Here is a 26,528-nt window from a genome sequence, read left to right as displayed (position 1 = left end):
CCTATCCATTCTTTTCTGACACTAAGCAAGGAGGGAATTGGGTATGCCATGACTCCCAGGTCAGAATGTAAGTCCAGACTCCCCACATGGTCTCCACTGACACCACAGAGGGGTGGGGATGCTACTTTGGGGCTGGAATAAAATTCCCAACTCCTTGCCACGCAGCCTTCTCTGACACGACCATGATTGCGGAATTGGGACAATTTATTATAGTCCAAGAGTTTAGGCTCCCTTCTTAGCCTTTGCTGATTAGTTGGGGGTGAGGCTGCAGGATTTTTTGTTTGTCAGTTTTTTGATGTTTGAGTGGAATTGCGTGGTTGTTGTCTAAAAGTGTCCTGTTTTGCTAGGCCTCTTTTCTGGTCCTTTGGTTAGAGAGAGCATGCTTTTCTTGTGACATCTTTTTTCTATATCCGATGGCATTTCTGGGTTGCTAGATTCCCTAGCATCCAATTCAGAATATATGAAGCAAAAAGAAAATTCTGGAAACTCACCACCATGTTATTAATTTCTTAGTTTCCATGTGCCTAGTCTTCTCCCTACTTTCAGAGTCTTATTATGTTTCTTTTATATATAATACCCAAGATTTTTATCTGTACTTAGAGAAATAAGGAGAAGGGAGGAATATTCCATATTCTGACACGTACCTTCAGTATGGTCAAAGACCTTCACATCTTCAGTCTAAACAATTGGTTCCATATTGGGAGAGCGGTACTGCTAAAGCAACAGATATACCTTTAATAATAAGAGGCATAAAGAAAGTCTCATTCACAGTATTAAAGCTAAGATACTATTAAGCTTTTTTATTTCTATATGTACTAATAAAGTTAACCTAATCTTAACAACTAATAATGAGATACTATTCTCAAGCAAATAACTACAGATAAAAATGAAAAGGAAATAGAAGTAATATTTATTTTCTATGAAATTTCAAACTGAAGGTTGATGGGGGGAACTGGGGAGAGGGGAAAATGGGTGATGTGCATTGAGGAGGGCACTTGTTGGGATGATCACTGGGTGTTGTATGTGAGCAATGAATCATGGTAATCTACTCCCAAAGCCAAGAGCACACTGTATACACTGTATGTTAGCTAACTTGACAATAAATTATACTTAAAAAAATAGGACTTTTTAAATATTGTTTACAAAAAATGTGTGTGAGAAATCTGGCCTTTGAAATGAAATATGCTCTATTACATCACCATAATTGTTTAAGAAAGTTTAGTATGATTTTCACCACCCATTTGTGTATGGTATTATTATTTCTTAATAAAAGGCCATTTCCCCCCCATTGTGATACAGTGCCTCAAATGATTTTACCTACATGTGAATTTTTATTTCCAAATTGACTATAAGATCTCCAAGTTTTTACATTTTTTAAAAAATCATTTGACCCCAGCGTATATGCTGAATAAATGTTTTAAACTAAATAGAACTGAAAAAGCAACACAAAAAGCATTCGTTGATCAAAGGAAATTTACTTCAGGTCATGGAACACAAAATTTCAGAGATGGGAGGAATCTATAAGTGCTTTTTCGTACCTAATAGCCATCGTGAATTCATATCCAACAGAGATGATATGGAACAAAATTTGAAGCAGTGTGTGCTCTTTAAAGAAAACTGAGGTTGAGGTCATAGTATAAATGTCTCCTAAGAAGTGTAAACATTATAGGTTAATCTAGGACTGAAGGAATATGTCTCATTTGAAGAGATGAGTGTTTGGTACTTAATATTGGGCAAAGAAACATTAGAAAACTTTTAATCAAGGGTATTAATTTATGATTTATAAAAAGCTTTGTGAAGACAATCTTCAAAACCTCAAATCGTTTCTACCCTGCTCTGGAAAAAAAATGTTTTTCATGGTATGTGCTGATAAGTCAGAAACTTCTAAAGCAAAACCAACTTCTTTATTTCCTTTCTGTTTGTACAGGTTTTTACACATTTTAAATATAAATATTTCTATTAAGAGAATAATAGCACACATTTCATGATAGAAAAAATCCAAAATCCTTTGATCTTACAGTTTGATTGGTATTGGTATATCAAAAATTTCCAGATCCAACATATAACCTGCTAAAAATACAGCTTTATAACTCGCCACATTTACAAGACTGTTTCAGCTCTATTTGTAGGAAAGGCTAAACTTTTCATGGGAAGAAATTCATTGTAAGCAAGACAAATGCAGCCTGATCCAAGGACAGATGGAAAGATACGAGATGATCACAATGTGCATTACTCAGATTTAGTCTTGATCTTTTTCATCTCTTCTATTTGTCACCCACAATTTGAGATACTGGCCAAGTGTCTTGGAGAGGAGTAGTGGCTGTTTAAATAATACCACCATTATTAAGGTTTCTGAGTAAGAAATAGGCACTTCAACTTTGTAGACAGGCATTTCCCCTTGGGTCAGTACTGGGGCCACTGTGAGAAGTGACCTGGTATCGTTGGAGCCTTTCCTGGGGGTCAGATAGGAGCATACTGAAGAGAAAGTAGCCTGGAGATCTATGATGGACACTATATGAGACATCTTTTGGGATTTCCAGACTCTTTTAGTAAGAATGGAACAGAGAGTAGGCGTGTCCATGGGGACAGCAATTCTGGAGATGAAAGCTGAGCCAATGAGAATAGTTTATTTCCATCACAATGACCTTATTAGTTCCATTGTTTTTACCTTTATCAATCTTCTAGATTAATGCAGTATGGAATGATACCAATCAGATTAGAAACCTAATTTACTTTTAAAATTTATATTCCTTTGCAACTAATTTATAGCACACGTTTGAAAATTTCTTGCCCTACTTTATAGCTACCTTTGGCCATTGACCAAATAAAAATAGTTTGATCAACCACACCTTCCAGAAGACTTGACTCCTGGGACCTCTGCCAATCTACAAATACTTGCTGCTGTGTTTCAAAATATAGTTAAGTATTTTGAGCTATTATTAGTTACACTGATAAATGGAATTTTTATATTTTTATTTTACAAACCTTAAATATTTTTATTTGAAACTTGATTCTCTATTAAAAGTCTCAATAATATCCCTTTTGCAGCTATTAAAAATTCTTTGACACCTTAGTTTGGGCATTGACTGGCTCTATGACCATGAGCAAGTGAGTCATGGAACCTCTTTGTAATAAGTCCCAAAGCTGTGACCTTCTCAAGTGTTTCTTATTTTTGTTTACCCTACCCCTTACCCCTTAGGTGAGACAGGAAAGCTAGAGAGAGTTGAAGTCACCTTTTTGCCTATGTGAGATAAGGTTCTGGTAAGGTCTTTTTCATTGGAGAGTAGGCCTTTGTTATGGAGTATGTGTACTCCAAACTGGTCATACTTCAAAATGGTTATTTTTCCCATCCCCCTGCCAAGATAGGAGGTGATATATGTTGGCTCCTCAAAAAGGTGGGTTTCCTGGAGGTAAAAACAATGAAAATATTGAGAACCCCCTAAGATTACAGTCCTGAGAAGTTTTTTCACTCTCAAGGAAGTCCGCGTTCATCAATTCATCAAAATTACAACTGAAATGTACATTTACCATTTAAATTTATGGCTCTAGCAGTTTCTGCTCCGGGTAAGCTAAACTCAGCTGTGCTTCCTTCTGTTTGCCTGTGTCTCCAGATTTTTGGATGCCAGTGTGCCCTATGACCTCAAGAAGGTTATTTTCCTCAGCCGCCAAATTGTTTAGCTTTTTTTTTTAATGTTGTAACATTTGGGTGGCAACTTTAAAGCACTTTATATGTAGGAACTGAAACTTAAAATACACATTAGTTTTCAGTTTTTATTCATTTATTTTTTTAATTTAAATTCAGTGTCTATTCATGACTTCTGCCCATTTCATCACTGGATTATTTGTTTTTTGGATGTTGAGTTTGATAAGTTCTTTATAGATTTTGGAAACTAAACCTTTATCCAATATGTCATTTGCAAATATCTTCTCCCATAGCATTGGTTGCCTTTTAGTTTTGCTGATTGTTTCCCTTACCATACAGAAGTTTTTTAATGAGGTCCCAATAGTTCATTTTTGTGATTTGGTTACCTGGCCTCTGGAGACATGGCAAGTAAGAAGTTGCTCAAAGAGGTCAAAGAGGTTCCTGGCTGTTTTCTCCTGTAGGATTTTGATGGTTTCCTATGTCCCATTAGGTCTTTAATCCATTTTGAATTTATTTTTGTGTATGGTGTAAGAAAGTGGTCCAGGTTCATTCTTCTGCATGTCACTGGCCTGTTTTCCCCAGCACCGTTTGCTGAAGAGATTGTCTTTTTTCCATTGAATATTCTTCCCTGCTTTGTCAAAGATTAGCTGGACATACATTTGTGGGTCCATTTCTGGGTTCTCTATTCTGTTCCATTGATCTATGTGTCTGTTTTTGTGTTGGTACCATACTTTCTTGATGATTACAATGTTGTAATACAGCTTGAAGTCTGGAATTATGATGCCTCCAGCTTTGGTTTTCTTTTTCAGGATTGCTTTGGCTAGTCAGGGTCTTTTCTGGTTCCATACAAATTTTAGGACTGTTGTTCTAGCTCTGTTGAAGGAGGCTGGTCTTATTTTGATAGGGATTGCATTGAATGTGTAGATTGCTTTGGGTAGTGTTGCTATTTTAACAATATTTGTTTTTCTGATCTATAAGCATGGAATATTTTTCTATTTCTTTGTGTCTTCTTCAATTTCTCTCATAAACTTTGTATAGTTTTCAGCATATAGAACTTATACCTCTTTGGTTAGGTTTATTCCCAGGTATCTTCTGGGTTTTGGTGTAATTGTAAATGGGATAAATTCCTTGATTTTTGTTTCTGCTACTGCATTATTGGTGTATAGACACGTGGTACATTTCTGTGCATTGATTTTATATCCTGCGACTTTGCTGAATTCATGTATCATTTCCAGCAATTTGTTGGTAGAGTCTTCCATTTTCTACATAAAGTATATTGTTATCTGCTAAGAGTGAAAGCTTTACTTCCTCCTTACTGATTTGGATGTTTTTTATTTTATTTTGTTGTTGTTGTTGTCTGATTGCTGAGGTTAGGACCTCCAGTGCTATGCTCATGAGATTCAACATCCTTGTCTTGTTCTTGACCATAGAGGAAAATCTCTCAGCTTTTCCCCATCGAGGATGATATTAGCTGTATATGGCCTTTATGATGTTAAGGTATATTTCTTCTATCCCTACTTTCTTGTGGGTTTTTATCAAGAATGGATGCTGTATTTTGTCAAATGAGTTTTCTGCATCTATTGTGAGGATCATATGGTTCTTATCCTTACTTTTCTTAATGTGGTATATCACGTTGACTTCTTTGCAAATATTGAAGCACCCCTGCAGCCTAGGAATAAATCCACTTGATCGTGATGAATAATTCTTTTAATGTACTGTTGGACTTGATTTGCTAGTATCTTGTTGAGAATTTTTACCACCTTGTTTTTTAGGGATATTGTCCTGCAATTTTACTTTTTATTGGGGTCTTTGGTTTTGGAATCAAGGTAACACTGGCCTCAGAGAATGAGTTTGGAAGTTTTCCTTCCAGTTCTATTTTTTGGAACAGTTTGAGAAGAATAGGTATTAATTCTTCTTTAAATGTCTAGTAGAACTTCCCTGGGAAGCCATCTGGCCCTGGAGTTTTGATTGTGGGGAGACTTTTGGTTAATGAGACAATTTCTTTGCTGATTATGGATCTGTTCAAATTTTCTATTTCTTCTTGTTCAGTTTTGGTAGTTTTTATGTTTCTAGGAATTTGTCCATTTTTTTTTCCAGATTGCCCAATTTGTTGGCATATAATTGCTCATAACATTCTCTTATTATTATTTATACTTCTGAGGTGTTGGTTGTGATCTCTCCTCCTCCATCGTGATTTCATGTATTTGGGTCCTTCTTTCCTTTTTCATAACTCTGGCCAAGGGTTTATCAATTTTATTAATTCCTTCAAAGGACAAGTTCCTGGGTTTGTTAATCTGTTCTAATGGGTTTTTGTTGTTGTTTTTGTTGCTGTTGGTTTGTTTCTATATCATGTATTTCTGCTCTAATTTTTATTATTTCCCTTTTTCTGCTGGTTTGGACTTTATTTGCTTTTCCTTTTCTAGTTCCTTGAGGTGTAGATTTAGGTTGTGTATTTAAGAATTTTTTTGCTTCTTGGGGTAGGCCTGTATTTCTATATACTTCTATCAAATGACCTCTTTTGCTGAAATCCAAAATTTCTTGACTGTCATATTTTCATATTCATTTCTTTCCATATTTTTAAATTCATTCTTTAATTTCCTGGTTAACCCATTCATTCTTTAGTATGATGTTCTTGAACCTCTATACATCTGTGGTTTTTCCAAATTTTTTCTTGTCATTGATTTCAAGTTTCATAGCATTGTGGTTTGAAAGTATTCATGGTATGATATCAATCTTTTAGTATTTGTTGAGGGCTGATTTGTGACCTAGTATGGGATCTATTCTGGACAATATTCCATGTCCACTCAAGAAGAATGTGTATTCTTCTGCTTTAGGATTAAATGTTTTGAATATATCTGTTAAGTCCATTCAGTCCAGTGTGCCATTCAAAGCCATTGTCTCCTTGTTGATTTTCTGCTTAGGTATCTGTCCATTGCTGTGAGTGGGGTGTTAAATTCCCCTACTATTATTGTCTTATTGTCAATGAGTTTCTTTATGTTTATTATTAATTAGTTTATTTATTTGGGTGTTTACGAGTTGAGGTCATAAATATTTACAATTGTTAGATCTTCTATTTGGAAAGACCCCTTTATTATGTTATAGTTCCCTTCCATCTCTTATTACAGTTTTTGGTTCAAAATCTAGTTTGATATAAGTATGGTACTCCAGCTTTCTTTAACATCCAATAGCATGATAGATGGCTCTCCATTCCGTTACATTTAATCTTAAGGTGTCTTTAGATATCTAAAATGAGTGTCTTGTAGGCTATATACAGATGGTTGTTGTTGTTGTTGTTGTTGTTCTTCTTCTTCTTCTTCTTCTTCTTAATCCTTTCTGATACTTTATGTCTTTTGATTGGAGCATTTAGTCCACTTACATTGAGAGTGATTATTGATAGGTATGAATTTAGTGCCAATGTATTACCTGTAAAGTTGATGTTTCTGGAGATTTTCTCTCTTCTCATCTAGTCTTTGTTGCTTTTAGTCTTTCTTTTCTGCTCAAAGAATCCCCTTTAATGTACCTGGTAGGGAATGAGAGAGGAAGATGGCAGCGTAGGAGGACACTGGGCTTACCACGTCCTGCTAATCACTTAGATTCCACCCACACCTGCCTAAATAACCCAGAAAACCACCAGAAGACTAGCAACATGGATTCTCCGGAGCCAAGCATAGACGAGAGGCCCACAGAAGAGGGTAGGAAGGGCAGAGAGGCAGTACGCACTACACGGACTGGCAGGAGGGAACTGGGATGGAGGGGCAGCCCCTTGGCAAAGCAGAGCCCCCGAGTCTGGCTTGCAAAAGCAGAGGGGCCGGATGGAGTGTGTTTGGACAGCAAGTGGGACTTAACATCTGGAAGGTTATAAGTTAACAGCTCTGCTCAGAGAGCAGGAGGGCTGGAGGACAATGGGAGGGAGAGTTGTTGAGCCCTGGATGACAGAGCTCAGCTTGGCAGGGAACAAAGGCACTCTCCAGCGCCATCTCCCTCACCCACCCCCCAGCCGAAATCCCAAAGGGAACCAGTTCCTGTCAGGGAACTTGCTTGCACCGCGCAAACACCCAACGCTGTGCTTCTGCGGATCCATCCCTTCGGCGGGTCTGACTCCCTCCCGGTGCCACAGGGCCCCTGCTGAAGCAGATCACTGAAGGAAAAGTGAGCTGAGCCTGCCCCTCCTGCCCCCGTGCACCTTGCCTACCCACCCCAGCTAATATGCCAGATCCCCAACACCACAAGCCTGGCAGTCTGCAAGTAGCCCAGATGGGCCATGACACCTCACAGTGAATCCCACCCCTAGGAGAGGGGAAGAGAAAGTACACACCATTCTGAATGTGGCCCCAGTGGAGGGCTGGGGGCAGACATCAGGTCTGACTGTGGCCCCGCCCACCAATGCAAGTTATTCAAGACAGCACAGAGGAAGTGCCCTGCAATTCTGCACCACTCCAGGGACTATAAAATGACGAAACGGAAGAATTCCCCTCAAAAGAATCTCCAGGACATAATGACAGCTAACAAACTGATCAAAAACAATTTAAACAATATAACAGAAAGTGAATTTAGAATAATAGTCATAAAATTAATCACTGGACTTGAAAACAGTATAGAGGACAGCAGAGAATCTGTTGCTACAGAGATCAAGGGACTAAGGAACAGCCAGGAGGAGCTAAAAAATGCTATAAATGAGCTGCAAAATAAAATGGAGACAACCACAGCTCGGATTGATGAAGCAGAGGAGAGAATATGTGAACTAGAAGATAAAATTATAGAAAAAGAGGAAGCTGAGAAAAGAGAGATAAAAAAATCCAGGAGTATGAGGGGAAAATTAGAGAACTAAGTGATGCACTAAAGAGAAATAATCTATACATAATTGGTATTCCAGAGGAGGAAGAGAGAGGGAAAGGTGCTGAAGGGGTACTTGAAGAAAAAATAGCTGAGAACTTCCCTGATCTGGGGAAGGAAAAAGGCATTGAAATCCAAGAGGCAGAGAACTCCCTTCAGACATAACTTGAATTGATCTTCTGCATGACATATCATAGTGAAACTGGCAAAACACAAGGATGAAGAGAAAATTCTGAAAGCTGCTAGGGATAAACGTGCTCTAACATATAATGGGAGACTGATAAGACTCGTGACGGATCTCTCTACTGAAACTTGAGAGGCCAGAAAGGAATGGCAGGAAATCTTCAATGTGATGAACAGAAAAAATATGCAGCCGAGAATCCTTTATCCAGCAAGTCTGTCGTTTAGAATAGGAGAGATAAAGGTCTTCCCAAACAAACAAAAGCTGCAGGAGTTCATCACCACTATACCAGCCCTACAAGAGATCCTGAGGGGGATCCTGTGAGACAAAGTACCAGAGACATTGCTACAAGCATGAAACCTACAGACATCACAATGACTCTAAACCCATATCTTTCTATAATAACACTGAATGTAAATGGACTAAATGCGCCACCAAAGGACTTAGGGTATCAGAATGGATAAAAAAACAAGACCCATCTACTTGCTGTCTACAAGAGACTGATTTTAGACCTGAGGACACCTTCAGATTGAAAGTGAGGGGATGGAGAACTATTTATCATGCTACTAGAAGTCAAAAGAGAGCTGGAGTAGCCATACTTATATCAGACAAACTAGACTTTAAATTAAAGGCTGTAACAAGAGATGAAGAAGGGCATTATATAATAATTACAGGGTCTATCCATCAGGAAGAGCTAACAATTAGAAATATCTATGCACTGAATATGGGAGCCCCCAAATATATAAAACAATCACAAACATAAGCAACCGTATTGATAAGAATGTGGAAATTGCAGGTGACTTTAACACCCTGCTTACAACCATGGATAGATCATCTAGACACAGGATCAGTAAAGAAACAAGGGCCCTGAATGATACATTGGATCAGATGGACTTGACAGATATATTTAGAACTCTGCATCCCAAAGCAACAGAATATACTTTCTTCTCGAGTGCACATGGAACATTCTCCAAGATAGATCACATACTGGGTCACAAAACAGCCTTTCATAAGTATATAAGAATTGAGATCATATCATGCATACTTTCAGACCACAATGCTATGAAGCTTGAAATCAACCACAGGAAAAAGTCTGGAAAACCTCCAAAAGCATGGAGGTTAAAGAACTCCCTACTAAAGAATGAATGGGTCAACCAGGCAGTTAGAGAAGAAATTAAAAAATATATGGAAACAAACGAAAATGAAAATACACAATCCAAACGCTTTGGGATGCAGCGAAGGCAGTCCTGAGAGGAAAATACATTGCAATCCAGGCCTATCTCAAGAAACAAGAAAAATCCCAAATACAAAATCTAACAGCACACCTAAAGGAAATAGAAGCAGAAGAGCAAAGACACCCTAAACCAGCAGAAGAAGAGATATAAAAAAGATTAGAACAGAAAAAAACAATATAGAATCTAAAAAAACTGTAGAGCAGATCAATGAAACCAAGAGTTGGTTTTTTGAAAAAATAAACAAAATTGATAAACCTCTAGCCAGACTTATCAAAAAGAAAAGGGAGATGACCCAAATAGATAAAATCATGAATGAAAATGGAATTATTACAACCAATCCCTCAGAAATACAAGCAATTATCAGGGAATACTATGAAAAACTATATGCCAACAAACTGGACAACCTGGAAGAAATGGACAAATTCCTAAGCACCCACACACTTCCAAAACTCAGGAGGAAATAGAATGCTTGAACAGACCCATAACCAGTGAAGAAATTGAATCAGTTATCAAAAATCTCCCAACAAATAAGAGTCCAGGACCAGATGGCTTCACAGGAGAGTTCTACCAGACGTTTAAAGCAGAGATAGTACCTATCCTTCTCAAGCTATTCCAAAAATAGAAAGGGAAGGAAAACTTTCAGCTTAATTCTATGAAGCCAGTATTACTTTGATTCCTGAATCAGACAGAGACCCAGTAAAAAAAGAGAACTACAGGCCAATATCCCTGATGAATATGGATGCAAAAATTCTCAATAAGATACTAGCAAATCGAATTCAACAGCATATAAAAAGAATTATTCACCGTGATCAAGTGGGATTCATTCCCGGGATGCAGGGCTGGTTCAACATTCACAAATCAATCAATGTGATACATCACATTAATAAAAGAAAAGATAAGAACCATATGATCCTGTCAATTGATGCAGAAAAGGCCTTTGACAAAATTCAGCAACCTTTCTTAATAAAAACCCTCAAGAAAGTCGGGACAGAAGGAACATACTTAAATATCATAAAAGCCATTTATGAAAAGCCCACAGCTAACATCATCCTCAATGGGGAAAAACTGAGAGCTTTTTCCCTGAGATCAGGAACACGACAGGGATGTCCACTCTCACCGCTGTTGTTTAACATAGTGTTGGAAGTTCTAGCATCAGCAATCAGACGACAAAAGGAAATCAAAGGCATCAAAATTGGCAAAGATGAAGTTAAGTTTTCACTTTTTGCAGATGACATGATATTATACATGGAAAATCCGATAGACTCCACCGAAAAGTCTGCAAAAACTGATACATGAATTCAGCGAAGTTGCAGGATACAAAATCAATGTACAGAAATCAGTTGCATTCTTATACACTAATAATGAAATAACAGAAAGACAATTAAAGAAACTGATCCCATTCACAACTGTACCAAGAAGCATAAAATACCTAGGAATAAATCTAATCAAAGATGTAAAAAGATCTCTATGCTGCAAACTATAGAAAGCTTATGAAGGTAATTGAAGAAGATACAAAGAAATGGAAAAACATTCTGTGCTCATGGATTGGAAGAATAAATATTGTCAAAACGTCAATACAACCCAAAGCTATCTACACATTCAATGAAATCCCAATCAAAATTGCACCAGCATTCTTCTCAAAGCTAGAACACGCAATCCTAAAATTTGTATGGAACCACAAAAGACCCCGAATACCCAAAGTAATTTTGAAGAAGAAGACCAAAGAGGGAGGCATCACAATCCCAGACTTTAGGCTCTACTACAAAGCTGTAATCATCAAGACAGCATGGTATTGGCACAAAAACAGACACGTAGACCAATGGAATAGAATAGAAACCCCAGAACTAGACCCACAAAAGTATGGCCAACTAATCTTTGACAAAGCAGGAAAGAATATCTAATGGAAAAAGACAGTCTCTTTAATAAATGGTGCTGGGAGAACTGGACAGCAACATGCAGAAGGATGAAACTAGACCACTTTCTTAGACCATTCACAAAAATAAACTCAAAATGGATAAAGGACCTGAATGTGAGACAGGAAACCATCAAAACCCTAGAGAAAGCAGGAAAAGACCTCTCTGACCTCAGCCGCAGCAATTTCTTACTTGACACATCCCCAAAGGCAAGGGAATTAAAAGCAAAAATGAACTATTGGGACCTCATGAAGATAAAAAGCTTCTGCACAGCAAAGGAAACAACCAACAAAACTAAAAGGCAACCAACAGAATGGGAAAAGATATTTGCAAATGACATATCGGACAAAGGGCTAGTATCCAAAATGTATAAAGAGCTCACCAAACTCCACACCCAAAAAACAAATAATCCAGTGAAGAAATGGGCAGAAAACATGAATAGACACTTCTCTAAAGAAGACATCCAGATGGCCAACAGGCACATGAAAAGATGCTCAACGTCGCTCCTCATCAGGGAAATACAAATCAAAACCACACTCAGATATCACCTCACGCCAGTCAGAGTGGCCAAAATGAACAAATCAGGAGACAATAGATGCTGGCGAGGACGTGGAGAAACAGGAACCCTCTTGCACTGTTGGTGCGAATGCAAACTGGTTCAGCTGCTCCGGAAAACAGTGTGGAGGTTCCTCAGAAAATTAAAAATAGACCTACCCTATGACCCAGCAGTAGCACTGCCAGGAATTTACCCAAGGGATACAGGAGTACTGATGCATAGGGGCACTTGTACCCCAATGTTTATAGCAGCACTGTCAACAATAGCCAAATTATGGAAAGAGCCTAAATGTCCATCAACTGATGAATGGATAAAGAAATTGTGGTTTATATACCCAATGGAGTACTATGTGGCAATGAGAAAGAATGAAATATGACCCTTTTTAGCAACCTGGATGGAACTGGAGAGTGTGATGCTAAGTGAAATAAGCCATACAGAGAAAGACAGATACCATATGTTTTCACTCTTATGTGGATCCTGAGAATCTTATCAGGAACCCATGGGGGAAGGGAAGAAAAAAAAATCGAGGTTAGAGTGGGAGAGAGCCAAAGCATAAGAGACTCTTAAAAACTGAGAACAAACTGAGGGCTGATGGGGCGTGGGAAGAAGGGGAGGGTGGGTGATGGGTATTGAAGAGGGCATCTTTTGGGATGAGCACTGGGTGTTGTATGGAAACCAATTTGACAATAAATTTCATATATTTAAAAAAAATAATGTACCTCGTAGGGCTGATTTAGTGGTAACAGACTTCTTTAGTTTTTGTTTGGGAAACTCTTTATCTGTCTTTCTATTTTGAAGGAAAGGCTTGCTGGGTAAAGTATTCTTTGCTGCATATTTTTTCTATTCAGCATGTTGAATATATCATGCCACTCCTTTCTTTTCTGCCCAGTTTCTATATGGGAAGGTCTGCTGGTAACCTGATTTGTCTTCTCTTGTAGATTAGGGATTTCTTTTTCTTTGCTGCTTTCATGATTCTTTCCTTATCTCTGTAGTTTGTAAAACTTACTATGATATGTCTTGGTATTGTCCAGCTTTTGTTGATTTTGATGAGAGTTATGTGTGCTTCCTGGATATGGATGTCTATCTCCTTCCCCAGATTAAGGAAGTTTCAGTTATAATTGGCTGAATAAACCTTCTGTCCCTTTTTCCCTCTGTTCTTCTTCTGAGACTCCTATGATACAAATGTTATTATGCCTTATGGAGTCGCTGAGTTCCCTGAGTCTATACTTGTTATCCAATATTTTCATTTCACCTTCTTTGCAGCTTCATTATTTTCCATAATTGTATCTTCTATATCACTTATTTGTTCCTCTGCTTCTTCCATCCTTGTGATCATTACATACAGTCAGTTGCATCTTGGTTATAGCATTTTTTTATTTCAGCCTGACTAGTTTTTAGGTCTTTTATTTCTGCAGCAAGGGCCTCTCTGGTTTCTTCTAGACTTTTCTCAAGGCCAGCTAGTATCCTTATGATTGCTGTTTTAAATTCTGGTTCAGGCATATTACCTATATCTATTTTGATTAGTGCCTCACAATGACCTCTTCTTATTCTTTCTTTGCGGATGAATTCCTCCATTGGCATTTTTTTTTAGGTCTCTGTCTTTTGTGTGATAGGAAAGCTTGTGCCTGGTCTTATTTTCACTAGCTATGATCAGTAGACCTTGTGCATGCATGGGGAGGGGGAGTTCTGGTCTTCTTGGGGAAAGGCCTCTGTTGCTCTGGCTCTCAATCCCACTTTCCCTAGTAAAAAAAAGACACCTGCAGATTGCAGGGGAGTGGAACTTGGTGTAAGCAGCTTCCACTATGGGCACTGTGCAGCTCCCTGAAGTCCATTCATACTGATGGAAGGGGTGAAAAATGTCAGAGAGGGCAATTCATACCTGCTGCTGTTCAGGAAGCCTCACGGAAGAGGACACAATCTCCCTTCTTGTGTCCCAGGTTTCTATCAGATCCCCGTCTTCACCCTGTCTGTGTCTAAGCAATCTTCCCTGCCCTCCCAGCAGTGTAGTGCTCCTGTTTTTTTTTTCTTTTTCTTTTTCTTATTTTTTTTTAATCTCAGACACATGGCTGGTTTCAAAACTCCAAATGGACCTGGTGTGGACCCATGCTGATCCTCTGGGGGAGGGTCTTGCCATACTGTGGCTTTTACCAGTTTGTCCCACGAAAGCAGTAGTATGACCATACAGGGGCTTTGATTTTGTGCTAAACCATAGAAAAAAGCCAGCATCCAGGTTAGCTGCCATCAGTAGATATCTCTGCTCTCATGCTAATGAATGGGTCAGCTCAATAGAACCTTCTGGCTCTTGTCCCCTGAGATGCAGTGCCACGTCTCCCAAATTCACTCCAAGATGAACTGTCTCTCCCAGCATAACCCATGGGATCCTCAGAGCACAGGGTCTTCTCTTGTCCCTCTGCCATCCTTCTGCACAGGAGCATTGCTACACCTGCCAGTTTTGACCCTTGCAATGGCGTGGACTTCTAAAACTTCAGACTTTCAGTTGTGCTACTTGTAAAAACTTGGGATAATCAGCCCCTCTTATTTTCCCATTCAGTGGTTTTGTGCGTGTTTTTCTTGTGCAATCCCCTGCATGCTGCCTTATTCCTCTCTTTCTCTCTTTCTTTCTCTCCTCTCTCTGATCAGGGATCCCTCCCCTCCACAGCGCTGGTGGTTCTTTTCTCTCCAAAATCGCATCACTGCACCTTGTACTTCCATTATTTGATCTCTTTTCTCCCTCTAGTTGTGAAGTTTGTTCTCTCAGATCAATTTCCTGGGTGTCCAGAATGATTTGATAAATATCTACCTATGTTCGAGGGTTGAGGCAAGCATAAGATACTTCTACTACTCTGTCATCTTAACTCATCCCCCTATCTGGAGACTTTAATAGCCCACTATCAATAACAGACAAAACAATTCTTTAGAACATCAATGACAATACAAAATTTAGAAATGCCAGAAACCAATTAGAACTAACAGACATATATGGAACACTCCACTCTGTAGAATATGCATTCTTCTCAGCACATATGAAACATTCAACAGAGAGACCACATGCTGGGCTTTAAAACAAGTATGAATAAATTTAACAGTGTTGAAATCATACAAAGTATGTTCTCTCAACACAATGGGATAAAATTGGAAATCAATGACAGAAAATTTGGGAAACTCACAAATATGTGAAAATTAAACAATGCATTCCTACATAACCAATCAGTCAAAGGTGAAATCACACACACACACACACACACACACACACACACACACACACACACGAATACTTTTAAGTAAATGAAAATGAAATACAGCATGGCAAAAAATGTGAATAAAAACAATAGAGAAAATAAACAAGATAAAAAGGTGTTTTTTTAAAAAAATCAACACATTGACAAACCTTTAGCATAGTATGACCATGCTAAAAAGAGAGGACTCAAACTACTAAGCCCAGGAATGAAAGAGTAGATATTAGTAGTGCTTTACAGAAATAAGTATAATTACAAGGAAAAACTATGAACAGCTATATGCCATTAAGTTTAGTAACTTGGATGAAATGACCAAGTTCCTAGAACAACCAAAACTGACTTAATAAGAATTAGACCATTTAAACAGACCTATAATCTGAATATGAAGAAGCTGTATTAGGAATTTTAAAACTCCTAGCACTGAATTGTACAGGTTTACAATCACTGTATTGTACACCTGAAACTAATATTACACTGTATGCTAACTAGAATTTAAATAAAAACTTAAAAAATGAATTTTAAAACTCCTATAAAGAAAATTCTAGTCCGAAATGACCTCACTGGTAATTTCTATCAAAAAATTTAAAAATCAATGTCAATCCTTCCTAAGCCTCTCTGAAAAGTAAGAGAGGAGGGAACACTTCTACACTCATTCTGTGAGGCCAATATTATTTTGATACCACAATCAGAGAAAAGAAAGCTATACACCAATATCTTTTGTTTGTTGAGACAAAAATTCTCAACAAAATATTTTCAAACTGAATCTAGCAACATAAAAAGAATACACACACACACACACACACACACACACACCATAACCAAGTGAGACTTATCCCAAGCTGGTTAAAAATGTGAAAATCAATGTAATATGCCATATTAATAGAATAATGGACCAAATAACATAATCATTGTTAGTAGATACAGAAAAAAAACTGAGAAAATACAATATACTTTCATGATAAAAATTTGCAATAAACTAGGAATAGAGTTTTCTCAAGTGAATAAAGAATATCTAAAAACTGACAGATAATACCTAATAGGGAAAGACTGAATGTTTTTTCCCTAAGATCAGGAACAAAACAAGTATGTTCACTCGTAGCACTTCTATTCAATATTTCACTGGAAGTTCTAGCCAAGGCAATTAAGCTAGCAATAAAATGAAAAGACCAAGGTTGGAAAGGAAGAAGTAAACTATCTCTCTACTTGCAGGTGACATGATGGCATATATAAAAATTGAGAGAATACACAGACACACACACACACACACACACACACACACACACACACACACTTTTAGAAATAAAAAACATATTAAGCAAGGTTTGGGGATACAATATAAATATATAAAAATTAATTATATTTCTACAAATTAGCAATAAGCAATCTGAAAAAAATAAGAAAAAATTTTTATTTTCAATAGCATCAAAAGGGATAAAATACTTAGGAATAAATTTAACCAAAGAAATGCAAAGCTTATCCTCAAAAAACTTCAGGAAATTGTTGAAATAAATTTAAAAATTTTAAAGGAATGGAAAAACATCCCATATTCATAGATCAGAAGACTTAATATGTGAAGATGACAATACTCACCAAGTGGATCTATAGATTCAACTCATTGTTATCAAAATCTCAGCTTCCTTTTTGTATAAATTTACAACATAGTCCTAAAAGCCATATGGAATTACAAGGGGTACACAGTATTCAAAACAATCTAGAAAAAGAACAAAATGGTAAAGCCACTACACTTCATGATTTCAAAACTTTTAACAAATCTAGAAAAATCAAAGCAGAGTGGTACTAGCATAAGGACAGACTTACAGATCAATGGAACAAAATTTAGAGTCCAGAAATACACTCTTATCTTCATGGGCAATTTATTTTCAACAAAGGTATCAAATTATTCAGTGAAGGAAAAATAATATTTTCAACAAATGATGCTGGAACTACTGAATACCCACATACAGAAGAATGAAGATGAACCTGTTCCATATACAATACATACAATTCACTCAAAATTGATCATTGGCCTACATGCAACAGGTAAAAATATAAAATATTTAGAAAAAATAGGAATAAATCTTCATGACCTCAAGTTAGGTAATTGCTTTTTAAACAAACCACTAAAACAGAACTGAAGGGGAAAAAATAAATTGGATTTTATCAAACTAAAAAAGTTGAGTGCCAAAAACACCATAATAGTGAAAATAGCAGAAAGTGTAAACAAATCATAGACTGGGAAAAATGTAAATTACTTATTTGATAAGGTACTTGTACCTAGAATATATTTGGAACAACTACAAGTCAATAATAAAAAGAGAAATAACACAATTTTAAATGTAAGCACCTGAGAAGATGTTTAGCATCATTAGTCAACAAGGAAATGCACACCAAAACCACAATGAAATGCCTCTTTGCACTCACTAGGATAGTGGTAATCAAATAGGTATGCAATAACATGTTGAAGAGACTATGGAGAAATGAGAACACTTATACAGTGCTGGTGAGAGTGTAAAATTGTGCAGCTGTTTTGGAAAATATTTTGATGGTTCCTCAAAATATTAAACATAAAGTTGCCACATGACCCATAAATTTCATTCCTAGATATATACCCAAGAGAATTGAAAACGGACATTCAGTCAAAACTTTGTATTTGAGTGTTTATAGTACTACTATTCATAATTGCCAAAAGTGAAACAATCCTAATTTTCATTAATTTATGAATGGACACATAAAATATGGTGTATCCATACAATGTGGTATTATTCAGTCATAAAAAAACAAAGTACTGATTCATACTACAACATAGGTGAACCTTCAAAACATTATGCTAAGTATAAAAAATATGTCAGTAAGGACTACAAATTTTATAATTCCACTATGTAAAATATCCAGAATAGGCAAATTTCTAGAAACTAGTAAGTGGTTGCTTAGGGTGGGGGTATAGAATGAAAATAACTGCTAAAGGGTATGAGGCTTCTTTTGGAGGTGATAAAGAATATCACAATCTAAATCTAAAATTAGATTGTAGTGATGGCTGTACAATTCTGTGAATATACTAAAAACATTGTATTGTAAAATTTTAACAGGTGAATTCTATGGTATTTAAATTATATATCAATAAAGTTAAAAATACGGAATTGCAGTATTTAAACTAATTTGAATTGGAAGAATTCTAGTAGATTATCAGACTGGATTTCACTAAATGCCAAAAAATTATGGCCGAGTATATAACAGCAATGGAAAATTCAGATTTGGTTCATGGCTGTGAGAATGGAATTATGCTTTCAGATTTATTACAAGTTCACATCTGCCTCTGCCTATAAAAGTCAATGAGAAGTAGTGGTAAGTTTTAAAATGAAATTTACTCACTGATCCTACTCCAGAAGTTGCTAGACTGCCAATGCCAAGAAAACACCCTCTGTTTAGTCTCATTATACAAGGCCAAAGGAGAGGTATTGCAAGCCTAGAGTTCTTTGCTCCCTGGTGTAATGCCACCTCATTGATTTTCCCAGAGGAAGGGCAGCTTTTAATGTAACTTTAGATAAGAAATGTCCACATGAAGGTAAAAAAAAGGAAATTCTATGAAATATGTAAATTATATAATCCCCAATTATATAATCTTGGTTTTGGGGATAGATTTCTGTGGTTCATAGCTTACATATAACACCCAACGCTCATCCTAACAAGTGCCCTCCTCGTTGCCCATCACCCATTTTCCCCTCTTCCCCACCCCTCCCCCATCAACCCTCAGTTTGTTTTCTGTATTTAAGAGTCTCTTATGGTTTGCCTTCCTCCCGCTCTGTTTGTAACTATTTTTCCCCCTTCCCTTCCCCCATGGTCTTCTGTTAGGTTTCTCAAGATCCACATAAGAATGAAAACACATGATATCTGTCTTTCTCTGACTGACTTATTTCACTGAGCATAATACCTTCCAGTTCCATCAACATTGCTGCAAATGGCAGGATTTCATTCTTTCTCATTGCCAAGTAGTATTCCACTGTATATATAAACCACATCTTCTTTATCCATTCATCAGTTGATGGACATTTAGTCTCTTTCCGTAATTTGGCTATTGTTGAAAGTGTGGCTATAAACATTAGGGTACATGTGCTCCCATGAATCAGCACTCCTGTATCCTTTGAGTAAATTCCTAGTACTGCTATTGCTGGGTTGTAGGGTACTTCTATTTAAAAATTTTTGAGGAACCTCCACACTGTTTTCCAGAGTGGTTGCACCAGTTTGCATTCCCATCAACAGTGCAAGAGGGTCCCTTTTTCTCCATATCCTTGCCAGCATCTGTTGTTTCCTGAGTTAATTTTAGCCACTCTGACTGGTGTGAGGTGGTATCTCAGTATGGTTTTGACTTGTATTTCCCTGATGATGAGTGACATTGAGCATCTTTTCATGAGTCTGTTGGCCATCTGGATGTCTTCTTTGGAGAAGTGTCTATTCATGTCTTCTGCCCATTTCTTCACTGGATTATTTGTTTTTCTGATATTGAGTTTGGTAAGTTCTTTATAGATTTTGGATACTAACCCTTTATCCAACATGTCACTTGCAAATACCTTTTCCCATTCCATTGGTTGCCTTTTAGTTTTGTTGATTGTTTCCTTTGCAGTGCAGAAGCTTTTTCTCTCGGTGAAGTCTCAGGAGTTCATTTTTACCTTTAATTCCCTTGCCTTTGGAGACATGTCAAGCAAGAAATGGCTGTGGCTGAGGTCAAAGAGGTTGTTGCCTGCTTTCTCCTCTAGGGTTTTGATGGTTTCCTGTCTCACATTTAGATCTTTCATCCATTTTGAGTTTGTTTTTGTGTATGGTATAAGAAAGTGGTCTAGTTTCATTTTTTTTGCATGTTGCTGTCCAGTTCTCTCAGCACCATTTGCTAAAGAGACTGACCTTTTTCCATTGGTTACTCTTTCCTGCTTTATCAAAGATTAGTTGGCCATACATTTGTGGGTCCAATTCTGGGTTCTCTATTCTATTCCACTGGTCTATGTGTCTGTTTTTGTTCAATACCATACTGTCATGATGATTACAGTTTTGTTGTATCGCTTCTTGGCCTTTTGGCTAAGATCGAGTGTGATTACAGTTTTGTAGTAGAGGCTAAAGTCTGGGATTGTGATGTCTCCAGCTTTGGTTTTCTTTTTCAATATTACTTTGGCTATTCATGGTCTTTTGTGGTTTCATACAAATTTTACAATTGTTTGTTCTAGCTTTGGGAAGAATGCCGGTGAAGTTTTGATTGGGATTTCATTGAATGTGTAGATTGCTTTGGTAGTATTGACATTTTAACAATATTCATTCTTCCAATCCATGAGCATGGAATGTTTTTCCATTTCTTTTTGTCTTCTTCAATTTCTTTCATAAGTTTTCTATAGTTTTCAGCATACAGATCTATTGTATCTTTGGGTAGGTTTATTCCTAAGTATTTTATGGTTCTTCATGAAATTGTCAAGAGAATCAAATTCTTGATTTCTCTTTCTGTTGCTTTATTATTGGTGTATAAAAATTCAACCAATTTCTGTACATTGATTTTGTACCCTGTGACTTAGGTGAATTCATGTATCAGTTCTAGCAGCCTTTTGGTGGAGTCTTTCCGGTTTTCCATGTAGAGTATCATGTCATCTGTGAAAAGTGAAAGTTTGACTTCTTCTTTGCCAATTTTGATGCCTTTTATTTCATTTTGTTGTCTGATTGCTGATGGTAGGACTTCTAACACTGTGTTAAACAACAATGGTGAGAGTGGACATCCCTATCATGTTCAGTTTTTCCCCATTGAGGATGATATTAGCTGTGGGCTTTTCATTATGGCTTTTATGGTGTTTAGGTATGTTTCTTCTATCCTGACTTTCTTGAGGGTTTTTATTAAGAAAGGATGCCATATTTTGTCAAATGTTTTTTTCTGTATCTATTGATAGGATCATACAGTTCTTATTCTTTATTTTATTAATGTGATGTATCACATTGATTGATTTGCGAATATTGAACCAGCCCTGCAGCCCAGGAATGAATCCCATTTGATCATGGTGAATAATTTTTTATATGCTGTTGACTTCAATTTACTTGTTGAGAATTTTTGCATCCATGTTCATCAGGGATATTGTCCTATAATTCTCCTTTTTTGTGGGGTCTCTGTCTGGTTTGGGAATCAAAGTAATGCTGGCTTCATAAAATGACTCTGGAAGCTTTCCTTCCCTTTCTGTTTTTTTGGAACAGCTTGAGAAGGATAGGTTCTAACTACTTTAAATCCCTGGTAGAATTCCCCAGGGAAACCATCCCGCCAGGACTCTTATTTGTTGGGAGATTTTTGATAATTGATTTAATTTCTTCACAATTATGGGTCTATTCAAATTTTCTGTTTCTTCCTGGTTGAGTTTTGGTAGTGTGTGGGTGTCTAGGAATTTGTCCATTTCTTCCACGTTGTCCAGTTTGTTGGCATATAATTTTTCATAGTATGCTCTGATAATTGCTTGTGTTTCTGAGGGATTAGTTTTGATAAATCCATTTTCATTCATGATTTTGGATTCTCTTTCTTTTCTTTATGAGAAATCTGGCTAGGGATTTATAAATTTTATTTTTTCAAAAAGCCATCTTAGTTTCATTGATCTGTTCTACTGTTTGTTTTTTTGATTCTGTATTGTTTATTTCTGCTCTGATCTTTATTATTTCTCTTCTTCTGCTGGCCTTGGGGTTTCTTTGTTGTTCTGCTTCTAGTTCCTCTAGGTGTGTTGTTAGATTTTTTTATTTGGGATTTTTGTTATTTCTTGAGATAGGCCTGCAATGCCTATGTGGTGTATTTTCTTCTTAGGACTGCCTTTGCTTCATCCAAAAAGGTTTGGACTGTTGTGTTTTCATTTTCATTTGTTTCCATATATTTTTAACTTTCTTCATTAATTTCCTGGTTAACGCATTCATGCTTTAGTAGGATGTTCTTTAACCTCCATGCATTTGGAGGTTTTCCAAACTTTTTCCTGTGGTTGATTTCAAGTTTCATAGCATTGTGATCTGAAAATGTGCATGGTAGGATCTCAATTCTTTCATATTTATTGAGGGCTGTTTTGTGACCCAGTATGTGATCTGTGTTGGTCCATGTGCACTCAAGAAGAATATATATTCTGCTGCTTTAGAATGAAAAGTTCTGAATGTATCTGTCAAGTCCATCTGATCTAGTGTTTCATTCAGGGCCATTGTTTCTTTATTGATTTTCTGTATAGATGATCTATCCATTGTTGTAAGTGGAATATTAAAGTCTTCTGCAATTACCACATTCTTGCCAATAAGATTGCTTATGTTTGTCATTAGTTGTTATATATATTTGGGTGCTCTAAATTGGGTGCATAAACATTTATAATTGTTAGCACTTCTTGATGGATAGGCCCTATAATTATAAGGCCCTTCTTCATCTCTTGTTACAGCCTTTAGTTTCATATCTAGTTTGTCTGATATAAGTATGGCTACTCCAGCTTTCTTTTGACTTCCAATAGCATGATAGATGGTCCTACATCCCCTCACTTTCAATCTGAAGGTGTTCTTAGGTTTAAAATGGGTCTCTTGTAGACAGCAAATAGATGGGTCTTGTTTTTTTAATTCATTGTGATTGCCCTATGTCTTTTGATTGGAGCATTTAGTCCATTTACATTCAGTGTTATTATTGAAAAATATGGATTTAGAGTCATCTTCTATTTCACTTATTCTCCCCTCTGCCTCTTCAGTCCTTGCTCTCACTGCCTCTAGTTTATTTTGAACCTCATTTACAACACTTTAAAATTCATTGTGATTATTTTTAGTTCGTTGATCTCTGCAGCAATAGATTCTCTTGCTGTCTTCTATGCTTTTTCAAGCCTGGCAATAAATCTTGAGACTATTATTCTAAATTCTTGTTCAGTTATACTGTTTATATCTGTTTTGATCAATTCTTTCTATTTTAATTTTTTAATACTTATTTATTTTTGAGAGAGAGAGAGAGAGCGAGGTAGGGGCAGAGAGAGAGGGAGACACAGAATCTGAAGAAGGCCTCAGGCTCTGAGCTGTCAGCACAGAGCCTGATGTGGGGCTTGAACTCACAAACTGTGAGATCATGACCCAAGCTGAAGTCAGATGCTTAACCAACTGAGCCACGCAGGTGTTCCTGTTTTGATCATTTCTTTAGCTGTTATTTCTTCCTGGAATTTCTTTTGAGAGAATTCTTCCATTTTATCATTTGGGCTAGTCTTCTGTCCCTTATGTGTTTTAAAAGCTTGTTATGTGTCCTGCACCTGTGAGCATTACTATATTAAAGAGGGGTCATACACTGTCTAGGGTCTGGCCCTTCACGGGGTGTTTTTTGGAGTGTGTTACTTGCTCTATGTTGTTGTGACTCTGGTTGCTTTATGTCCCTACTCGTAGTAATGTTTTGGACCCTCTACCAGGTGTGTTTCGATTTGTTTGTTGAAGTATCCTTGAGTAGGAATGGGTCCAAGAAACAGGTCTGCATTGCTTCAGTCACAGGAAAGACAGAGAGGCCTCCATAATCATGAGAACACTGGTCTTCTAGGAGTTGATGCTTCTAGTGACTTGGATCACTGGCCCCACCCTCCTGCTTCTTGCGGCCACATTTAGGGGTGGCATCAGTGCTGGACTCATCTCCCAGCTGAGCTGCAGCCAGTCATGGCCAGAACCCCAGCTCCACTTTTTACTTTTTACTTCAAAATATACTAGTGTGAGCCAAATGCATTTTGCATCTAAAACAAGTTACTTGCTCCTCTGTTATAGATTCCAGTTTTTATATGTTACAATACTTTGCATAATTAGACATCACTATAATTTGTATTTCTCTAAGAAAAATAACTATTATCCAAATACAATTTTGTTTTTGAAGTGGATTTGAAGAGTCATTAATTGGACTTCCAAGATAAATCGATTTGGGAGGACAAGATGGGATATAGAAATACATCTTGGAAAGTGATTAATGACAGCAAAGGAAATAATAAATAGCATGTTCCCTTGGAAATGGACTGTAAACATCCAGTGTCTGAATGATATTGTACATCTGCAATTCTCAGCCTTGCCACCTAAGACCCAATTTTCATGCCATTAGAAAACACAGCTGTTATTTGTCTTCTGCAACTACAAAAAAAAGAAAGGAAAAAGAAAAGAAAGAAAGCAAGTAAAGAAATAAAGAAAGAAAAAGAAAGGAAAAAGAGAGGGATCTTATTGCCTATTGATGTACTACTACTACTACTGATGATGCTTTTGTAAAGTTAAAGGGTTTATTTCCTTTATATGGTGGAATATTTAGTGACCAATAAACAGATTGGGTTGATTAGAAGATGGAAATATTGTAGAAGAAGGAAGTGGGTAAATGAAGGCAGACAGTGACCAAGGGCTCCCTGCAAGGCATTAATGCCCTGTTTCTAAGTGCTGTGAGTTAATTTTTATTATGTATTCTGATTACTAGTATTATTATTTTTTTTTAATTTTTTTTTTTCAACGTTTATTTTATTTTTGGGATAGAGAGAGACAGAGCATGAACGGGGGAGGGACAGAGAGAGAGGGAGACACAGAATCGGAAACAGGCTCCAGGCTCCGAGCCATCAGCCCAGAGCCCGACGCGGGGCTCAAACTCACGGACCGTGAGATCGTGACCTGGCTGAAGTCGGACGCTTAACCGACTGCGCCACCCAGGCGCCCCACTAGTATTATTTTTAAGTAGCTTTTCCCCATTTGACAATTACTAACAATTTTAGACTTAAAGTGAGATAAGAAAATGCAAGAATTTATAACTGGACATACATGCAGGGAGAAACAGTAAGAGTGCTCTTCCTCCTACTATACCACTAACTTTAGATTTGGATTTAGTTTGATGAAGGGAGGATGAGATCAATAACAATTTTGTTTATTTAATGTTAGCCAGACTTCTCAAAATTACCTTAATTTTCTATCCAGAATTTTCTGTATCTGTGAAAAACTAACCATATAAAGTCCAAATATAATGGAAAAATAGACAGGAAGGTAAGATGGCAACAGAGTAGGAGGACCCTAGGCTTCCCTTCTCCCATGAATATAACTAGACAACTATCAAATCATCGTAAATACCCCAGAAATCTACCTGAAGACTGGCAGAACAAGCTCCACAAGAGAAGACAGAGAAGAGGCCACTGCAAAAAAAGGTAGGAAGTTCAGAGATGCATCTTGGGAGAAAAATAGATCATGGCTACTGCAGTGGGGAGGGAGCCATGGTCATGGAAAAGGGCAAGAGACAGACTAGCCAGCACACAGGGCAACACATGGGGGGAAAAACCCATAGCAATTGGCTTGGAAAGTAAGAGGGTCTGAATTCTGTGAGTTCTTGCAACTGGTAGGGCTTAAAGTCTGGAGTTTTAAGGTCAGCAGGCTTGGCTCAGAGAAAGCCCACCAGCATTGGAGCTGTTCATGGAGAGAAGGTAGAGCAAACAGCCCATGGACATACAGCATGGAAACAGTGATGGGAAGAGCTTCTGGGGCCCACTGTGGGAACGTTATTTGCTCATCTTGGAGTATGTCCTAGAGAGGCAGTATTTATTGAGAGACTCCTGGAGAACAAAGGAACTGGCTGGGGCCATTGATGACACTCCTGGAAACTCCAGGCCCTAGGAAAGAGGGTATACTAGATGGCAGGACACTACATGGATACTTAAAACACAGAAACAGGCACAGAGACATAGACCAATAGAGAAGACAGAGAAATGTATCCCAAATCAAAAAACAGGACAATGCCACAACCAGAGATCTAAGCAAAACAGATACAAGTAATATGCCTGATAGGGAATTTAAAGGAATGATCATAAAGTTAATCAATGGACTTCAAAAAAAAAGTTGAAGGCATTAATGAGACCCTTAACACAGAGATAAGGAATAACATAATAATAAAGGATACAATAAAAGAGAAAAATGCTTAATGGAAAGAAGAACAA

The 26,528-nt window shown here is 37.2% G+C and overlaps 1 long non-coding RNA gene across 6 annotated transcripts in view; it reads right to left on the bottom strand.

Moving 5' to 3' along the window:
• The window catches only part of LOC122235972, a 115,385-nt gene that overhangs the window by 38,634 nt on the left and 50,223 nt on the right, over positions 1-26,528 (bottom strand). For 5 of the 6 annotated variants that reach the window (XR_006214146.1, XR_006214145.1, XR_006214144.1 and 2 more), the window contains exon 2: positions 645-732. This is a non-coding gene — a long non-coding RNA (uncharacterized LOC122235972). Of the gene's footprint in view, positions 1-644; positions 733-17,187; positions 17,309-26,528 lie in introns of all 6 variants that reach the window. The other variant, XR_006214147.1, reaches the window with a different exon arrangement.

This window comes from Panthera tigris, chromosome F3 (assembly GCF_018350195.1).
Source record: "Panthera tigris isolate Pti1 chromosome F3, P.tigris_Pti1_mat1.1, whole genome shotgun sequence".
Classification (NCBI taxonomy): Eukaryota; Metazoa; Chordata; class Mammalia; order Carnivora; family Felidae; genus Panthera; species Panthera tigris.
Note: the sequence above shows the minus strand (reverse complement) of the source record. Positions and strands in the feature narration are given on the sequence as shown.